Source organism: Tachyglossus aculeatus, unplaced genomic scaffold, assembly GCF_015852505.1.
Source record: "Tachyglossus aculeatus isolate mTacAcu1 unplaced genomic scaffold, mTacAcu1.pri scaffold_123_arrow_ctg1, whole genome shotgun sequence".
Classification (NCBI taxonomy): Eukaryota; Metazoa; Chordata; class Mammalia; order Monotremata; family Tachyglossidae; genus Tachyglossus; species Tachyglossus aculeatus.
The window spans coordinates 1,227,879-1,236,740 of NW_024044852.1; the positions used below are offsets into that span (position 1 = coordinate 1,227,879).

Consider the following 8,862-nt stretch of genomic DNA (forward strand, 5'->3'; position numbering starts at 1 on the left):
TCTAGGGGGTAGACTCTGCATACCATACGTGCTTAATAAATATGATGGATTGATAGCATCGATGAAGTAATCAACACTAATTCCTTTTGGAGTTTGTCAGCGCTTAGAACAGTGCTTCACACATAGTGAGCGCTTAACAAATACCATCATCATTATTATTAAATCAATCTGTTGTATTTATCTGTCACCTGTAGTGTTCAGTAGGATTAAAATGTGCAGCGGTCTGGCGTGTCTTGACTTATGCTGTCGATTCGCCACCGAGCCATAGCGACTCCATGGACGCATCTCTCCCAGAATGCTCCACCTCCTTCTGCAAGCGTTCTGGTACTGTATCCATAGGGTTTTCTTGGTAAAAATAGAGAAGTGGTTTACCATTGCCTTCTTCCACCCAGTAAACCTGAGTCTCCACCCTCGACTCTCTCCCCTGCCACTGCTGTCCAGAACAGGCGCCTTTTGACCTGGAGCAGATTGTGTTCCACTCGCTAGCCACTGCCCAAGCTAGGAATGGAATGGGTATCCCTCTGCTTGACTCTTCCTCCCTTGGCTGAGACTGGTAGGGTACTGGAAACTCTCCAGGCATGATCCTGAGAGGGGGCAGGGGTAAGTACCCATCAGTGAATCAAGTATTGGTATTTACGGAGCACTTAGGGCTCAGTCTTAATTCTCATTTTGCAGATGCGGTATTTGAGGCACAGAGAAGCAAAGTGCCTTGAACAACATCACCCAGCAGTCAAGGGGCAGAGTCAGGATTAGAACCCAGGTCCCCGAGCTCGTGGTTGGGTAGGGATTGTCTGTCTGTTGCCGAATTGTACTTTCCAAGGACTTAGTACAGTTCTCTGCACACAGTAAGTGCCCAATCACTACGATTGAATGAATGAATGAATGAATGAATAGCAGTCAGGATTAGAACCCAGGTCCCCTTACTACTACCACTACTCTTTGCCTCTCCCCGGGCCCAGACATACTGTTTCCCTGGAAGATGATGGGAGAAGATTCCCTTCTCCTCCTCCCCTCCAGCCCTCCGCCAGCCAGGGTTTGCTCACTGCTTAGTACAGTGCTCTGCACATAGTAAGCGCTCAATAAATGCGATTGATGATGATGCCTCCCCGGCCCCACCTTGGACACACACACAGCGACCGACACAACCAATCTGATTGTGGTTCTCAGAGGAAAATGAAACAAACTGAAGTCTGGTTGACTACACTCAACTCCCTGCCACTGTCTTCAGGCTTTTGACTGGTATTCTCCTCCGTGTTTCCCTTTCCCTCTTCATCAACTACCCCGCAGCCCTTAGAAATAGATCTTCTCCCTTTTCCTCTCCTCCTCTTCTTCTCTTCCACAATCCTCCCCCTGCCCTACCCCCTTCTCCTCCTCACAGTACTCATGTATGTTTGTACATATTTATTACTCTATTTATTTTTTTAATGATGTGTATATAGCTATAATTCCATTTATTCTGATGGCATCGTCACCTGTGTACTTGTTTTTTTTTTATTGTCTGTCTTCCCCTTCTAGACTGTGAGCCCGTTATTGGGTAGGTTCCTTCTCTATATGTTGCCGATTTGTACTTCCCAAGCACTTAGTACACTGCTCTGCACACAGTAAGCACTCAGTAAATACAATTGAATGAATGAAAAGGACATTCCCTTCTCCAACACATGGCTTAGATCCTTCTTTCTTCCCAAATCTCCGTCTCCCTTCAGTTTTGCCCAGATTTATGTTTCTTCTCCCCACGCCGAATCAGGCCAGATATCACCTCTGCATGTACATATTCACAACTGCTCATTGTAGTTCCCCACTTATAGATTCACATTACTAAGTACTTATTAAGTTATGCATCAACCTTTCCATTTTTATTTCCCCCTAGCTGTAAATTCTTTTGGATCAGTCTAGCCCAGCAGACTGGTAAGTCCAGGAGGGTAGGTACTGAATCTCTTACCTCTAGTGTGTTCACCCAACATTCCTGCAAGGAGGAGTTGATGATAGTGCTGGTGGTCTAGAACTAATCACACTCTCTCATTCCCCTCCCTGTCATTTCTCACCAGAAACATTTTCTCACATCCAGGACACACACCAGGCCAAAGTAACCACAGCATAATGCTGACGCTGTGCAGCAAGGTCCCAGCTGGACATGTTAGCTGGATGGAGGTGGATGAGGAAGGGGGGACGAGTGATGGTTGGGGCCACTGCACTGTCAAATACTTACCTCCCGAAGCCCCCCTGCATCTTTGAGGATGTAGCCCTGCCCCAAAGTCTGACACTGGCCCCATGTGTGAGCATTTCCCCTGAATGGCTCCATCTGTTGCAACCTCATCATGGTCTCTCCCTCTCCCTCCAACACCACCTGGTCACACTTACTGGGACAGCTTAAGGCTGTAGGGCTCTGACCTCTGCTAGCTTGGGATGGTCCTCCCTCCACTCTAGTTCTTGGGTGCAGCTGGCTATGAAGGAAGGGACAGCATGGCACCCTCAGCCCCTCTCTGATCTCCTCTGGGCAGGGAAATGTTTTTTAGAGAGTCCCCCATCCCCAAAGATAAAGAAGCCACTGCTCTGTGGGGAACCCCTGGAGGATTAACTCAGATGGGACCTCGTGTCCTGGCCGATGCCAAAGTCCTCTGCCTGTGAGGTCCCTGAGGTCCTGCGGAGATAAATGCCCAGTCCCTAAAGCTGCAGCAATCGTGCTGCAGCCCAGGGTTCCCATGGAAACAACCGCATCTGCATCCCAACAGTTTCTAATATTACTGACAATCTACACCAACTGTGGGTGGTTTCAGCTTCATCTTATATACCATCTTAGACAGTCAGCTTCTCATTCAGTCAGTCAATTGATCGATTTCATTTTATGACACCTTCTGATTTCAAAGCTCGAGAGAGCTAGAGATTCCTCTGAATCCATCCTCTGATCTGCCCCCAGGCTGTGTGGGGTGGGGCAGGGGACTGAGGTTTTGAGAATGGGATGATGGGAAGGAGAAATTCCTGGCTTGAGAAAGAATGAGAAGCAAATGGTTCCTCCTGTTGTGACGACTTATTAACCTGGGTTCTGGAAACTAGAGTTCCAAAACGCTACCTTGCTGGTTCAATCTCTCCTCCTATCCTGACTGGATTACTGCACCAGCCTCCTCTCTGGTCTCCCATCCTCCTGTCTCTCCCTGGTTCAGTCTATACTTCATTCTGCTACCCGAATTTTCTCTGTACAGAAACGCTCTGGGCATTTCACTCCCCTCCTCAAAAATCTCCAGTGGTTGTCTGTCAACCTACGCATCATGCAAAAACCTCTCACTCACAGCTTCAAGGCTCTCCATCACCTCGCCCCCTCCTACCTCACCTCCCTTCTCTCCTTCTACAGCCCAGCCTGCACCATCCACTCCTCCGCTGCTTACCACCTCATTGTGCCTGGTTCTTGCCTGTCCCGCCGTCAACCCATGGCCCATGTCCTTGCCCCCGGCCTGGAATGCCCTCCTTCCACATATCTACCAAACTAGATCTCTTCCTCCCTTCAAAGCCCTACTGAGAGCTCACCTTCTCCAGTAGGCATTCCCAGACTGAGCACCCTTTTTCCTCTCCCCGACCCCATCCCCCCGCCCTACCTCCTTCCCCTCCCCATAGCACTTGTTTATATTTGTACAGATTTATTACTCTATTTATTTTACTTGTACCTATCTGCTACTCTATTTTGCTAATGATGTGCATGTAGCTATAATTCTATATATTCTGAAAGTTTTGACACCTGTCTACATGTTTTGTTTTGTTGTCTGTCTCCCCCTTGTAGACTGGGAGCCCGTTGTTGGGTAGGGACCGTCTCTATATGTTGCCGACTTGTACTCCCCAAGCACTTAGTACTGTGCTCTGCACACAGTAAGCGCTCAATAAATATAATTCAATGAATGGAGTTCCATCAGTGAAAGCCTCTATCGCTTTTCAGACACCATTATTATAATTATTTTTATTATTCGGTGTTATCAATTTCTGTGTCAAAGTCTGTGCCACGTGATGATAAATAATTCAATTGATCGATGGTATTAGTTGAGTGTTTACTGTGTGCATTACATTGTACTAAGCGCTTTGAAGCGTACAATACAATGAAGTTGGTAGATACAATCCATGCCCACAATGATCTTACAGCCCAAAAATGAAATTACAATCCAAACAGACACGTTTCCTGTCCCACAGGGGCTCAGAATGTAAGAGGAAGTAAGAGCCCAGGGACGGTAAGACACTAAGGCCAGGTCACACAGAAGTCCAGTGGCCAAGCTGGGATTAGAACCCAGGTCACGTGACACCCATTCACATGCCATTGAGACATGAGGCCTCCTAGGGAATGCACTGCCACTCATGACTTGTCTTATCAGCCAACCTCCCAGACCTTGACAAATCCTGAATATCCAGACTTGTTCTTTGGGCCTCTGGGTCAGCGATATATTTGCACTTGTCTGAGGGCAATTCCTCTTTTAAAGGGGTGGTAGAGGATTATTGGTACCTGGACACAGACATTTTGTACCAGAATGGATGCTGGGTGAATGTCCCCTTTAGGAACCTGCCCAGGGCAGCCTTCAGGTCCCTGTTCCTCAGGCTGTAGATAAGGGGGCTCACAGTGGGGGCGGGGGGCACCACGGTGTAGGACATGGAAACCAGCAGATCCAGAGCCGAGGGAGAGTCTAAAGGTGGTTAAGGTGGTTTGAGATGGGCAAATGCTGTGGTAAAGAGAAAAATGATGATGACAGTGAGATGGGGCAGGCAGGTGGAGAACGCTTTGGTTCAGCCCTTGGCCGATGGCATCCTCAGCATGGCTGAGAAGATGTGGACATAGGAGAAGATGATGAAAAAAAACAGATGTGTCATCTAAGACTATCACAATAGCCACACTCACATTTATGGCCATGTGGTCCTCTGAACAGGAACTCTTCAGCAGAGGGGGGATGTCACAGAAGAACTGCTGGACAGCATTGGACCCACAAAAGTTCAGGCAGAAGGTAGAAGCTGAAAGCCAGACTCCAAACAGATCCCCACTAAGCCATGAAGCTGCTACTAAGCACACACAGGCTGTTTTGTTCATGATGAGCTCATAACACAAGGGGGAGCAGATGGCAGCATAGCGGTCATGAGACATTGCAGTGAGGACAAATAGCTCTGAAGCACCAAAGAAGATCAGTAGGAAGAGCTGTGAGACACCACCCAGAAAGGAGATGGAGCTGTCACTGGTCAGGGAGCTGACAATGGATTTGAGTACCTTTGCAGAAATGTAGCAGAGGTCTACAAAGGGCAGGTTTTTGAAAAGAAGAACATAGGGGTGTGGAGACACTGGTCGAGGGTGGTGACAGCAACAATGAGGAGATTCCCCAGAAGGGCCATTAGGTAGACAAGGAGGAACAACGTGGCATGGAGCAGCTGCAGTTCCTGGATGTCAGAGAACCCCAGGAGGAGGAACTCAGTCACAGTGGAGACGTTGGTCATTTCTGGGAGTTGACGTTGACTCCCTGCAAAGGAAGAGAGACACTTCAATTTAGAAACATTGGCTTTCCCTCTAAACAGTAAGTTACTTGAGGGCAGAGAACGTGTCTACCAACCATATCAAATTGTACTCTCTCAAGCAGTTAGTACAGTGCGCCACAGATGATAAATGCTTAATAAATATGATTGATTGATAGCATCAATGAAGGAATCAACACAACTTCCCTTAGAAGTAAATCAATCCATTGGATTTGTTTATCACCTATAGCGTTCCATAGAGTTAATTTGTGCAGGGGTCTAGCATGTCTTGTCTTATGCCGTCGAGTCGTCTCCAACCCGTAGCAATTCCATGGACGCATCTCTCCCAGCATGCCCCACCTCCATCTGCAAGCTTTCTGGTAGTGGATCCAGAGAGTTTTCTTGGTAAAAATGGAGAAGTGGTTACCATTGCCTTCTTCCACCCAGTAAACCTGATTCTCCACCCTCGACTCTCTCCCCTGCCACTGCTGCCCAGAACAGGTGCCTTTTGACTTGTAGCTGATTGCTTTCCTCTCACTAGCCACTGCCCCAGCTATGAATGGAATGGGTATGCTTCTACTGGATTCTCCGTCCCTTGGCCGAGACAGGTAGGGTATTGGAAACTCTCCAGGTGTGATCCTGAGAGGGGCAGGGGTATTTACCCATCAAGTAATCTAGCAGTGTCATTTACTGAGCACTTACCATTTGCAGAGCACTGTACTAAGCCCTTGGGAGAGTACAATCTTAAAGAGTTAGTAGACACATTCCCTGACAACCAGGAGCTTACAGTCTAGAGGGGGCACTAATATGACTGTTGATTGTATGGTGCATAAAAAGGGGCAACAGCAGAGAAACGGTAACAGCAATAAAATACAGAATATAGTATGCGGCAAAGTGCATACACCCAAGTCTTGCAAGTCTATGTTGCACAATACTGTATAGAATGTAACTAAACATTATTGACTGTGGCATGCTTCATAATTTATAACTGTATGTTGTGCTTTATGGGAAGATGGTGCTTAGACAGCTGGAGTCCTTCAAGGTCCTAGATTAGGGTGACAGATTTATAGCATGACAGAGAGATGGAAGGGGAGGAAGGTTTGCTTGAAGTCTACAGTGGAAATAAAGAAGTAACTGTGTCGAAGTACAGAGGCCAACTTGAGGAGACATCACTTGCCAGATTGCAACAGTGGCATGAGGGCTGGATGACCTCATCAACAGCTAAGGTGGGACACTGAGAACATAGAGAACGGTTGGACATCCAGTGTTAATATTGGAGACCAATTGATATGAGGGTGGTGGTATTGTTGTGGGTTTATTCTCTAGTAGCTCTGGAGAGTGTATCCATGGATGTGTCTTTCTTGATGTGTCACAACAATAATCCTGCTTTGGGGAACTTCTGAGTGCCTCCTTGTTGTGGTTTTGTGGCGTGACCACCGGAGCTAATGTTCATATGATCCTTTCCCTCACGGGGCTTCCATTCTATTGTGGCGGTGCCTAGTGGAAAGATCCTAGGCCCGGGAGTCAGAGGATCTGAGGTGTAGTCCTGGTTCTGCCACTTTCCTGCTGTGTCACCTTAGGCATGTAACTTTGCTCTACCTCAGTTCCCTCATCTGTAAAATGGGGATTCAATTCTTCTCCTTTAAACTTAGACCCTGAGACCCACGGGAGATGGACGCTGTGTCTGACTCGATTATCGTGAGCTGAACCCAGCCCTCAATATTTTGATCAGACTATTGTAATATCTTTATAAATACCACAATTAGCATTATGAGTGATGGCCCGAGAGGCCCGCCCGCCCACCCGCCATCACACCGCATGGCCCCTGCTGCTCCCGGAAGGCTCCTCTCCTCCGAGCGCCTCCATAGACTCCCCCTGCTTCCACCCCCACCCACTTAAGCGACCTTCCTTATAGTGCCCCCCAACCCCCCTTCCTGGTCCTGTCCGCCATAGACGCCATAGACTCCCCCCACCCCCACCCCAGGAAAAAGGCCCTTGTTATCACCAAGTTACATTAATGACAACCTCATTCGCACCTACTCAGCCTTCCTGTCCCGCCATCGACCCCCGGCACATGTCCTCCCCAGGGCCTGGAATGCCCTCCCTCTGCCCATCTGCCTAGCTAGCTCTCTTCCTCCCTTCAAGGCCCTACTGAGAGCTCATCTCCTCCAGGAGGCCTTCCCAGACTAAGCCCCTTCCTTCCTCTCCCCCTCGTCCCCCCTCCATCCCCCGCATCTTACCTCCTTCCCTTCCCCACCGCACCTGTATATATGTATATATGTTTGTACATATTTATTACTCTATTTATTTATTTATTTTACTTGTACCTATCCATTCTATTTTATTTTGTTAGTATGTTTGCTTTTGTTCTCTGTCTCCCACTTCTGGACTGTGAGCCCACTGTTGGGTAGGGACTGTCTCTATATGTTGCCAGCTTGTACTTCCCAAGCGCTTAGTACAGTGCTCTGCACACAGTAAGTGCTCAATAAATACGATTGATTGATTGATTGATTGAGTGGAGAAGGCAGAAACTAAAATAAATTACAGATAGGAGAAGGCCAGCGAGGAGCCCAGATAGCTCAGTCGGTAGAGCATCAGACTTTTAATCTGAGGGTCCAGGGTTCAAGTCCCTGTTCAGGCAGATAAGCTTTTTATTTGTCAAATGGGATTGAGACTGTGAGCCCCACATGGGTCAGGGAGTGTGTCCAATGTGATTTGCTTGTATCCACCCCGGCGCTTCGTACATTGCCTGGTACGTAGGAAATACCATAATCATTCATTATTATTAAAGGTGTGGTATTTGTTAAACATTTACTCCATACCATGCACTGTACTAAGTGCCAGGGTAGAGAAACTTTTTCTGGGTCAGATATAGTACCTGTCCCACACCTGGGCTCAGATTCTAAGACTGAGGGAGATCAGGGATTGCGTTCCCATTTTCCAGATGAGGTAACCGAGGCCCAGAGAAGTGTAGTGACTGGCCCAAAGTCACATGGCTAGCAAGTGTGGCTCAGTGGAAAGAGCACGGGCTTGGGAGTCAGAGGTCATGAGTTCTAATCCCAGCTCTGCCACTTATCAGCTGAGTGACTTCGGGCCAGTCACTTCACTTCTCTGTGCCTCGGTTCCCTCATCTGTAGAAGGGAATTAAGACTGTGAGCCCCATGTGGGGCAACCTGATTATCTTGTATCCCCCCCAGCACTTAGAACAGAGCCTGGCACATAGTAAGCACTTAACAAATGCCATTATTATTATGATTATTATTATTATCAAGAGATGCACATGATGGCTATGAATTGCTCTCGATGATTTTATAATACTTCGACAAAAAAACACCCTCATATGTAAACACACTTATCATGGAGATATACACAACCACACACACACACACGGCCACT

General features: G+C 47.6%; 2 non-coding genes across 2 annotated transcripts; one reads left to right on the forward strand and one right to left on the reverse strand.

The window, feature by feature from the left end:
- Window positions 1-456: 456 nt before the first annotated feature.
- LOC119922775 lies at window positions 457-594 on the reverse strand. Its single transcript, XR_005448710.1, has one exon. It is a non-coding gene; the product is annotated as a small nucleolar RNA SNORA7 (small nucleolar RNA).
- A 7,440-nt stretch (window positions 595-8,034) lies between these two features.
- TRNAK-UUU lies at window positions 8,035-8,107 on the forward strand. The gene has a single exon. It is a non-coding gene; the product is annotated as a tRNA-Lys (tRNA).
- Window positions 8,108-8,862: the final 755 nt, after the last annotated feature.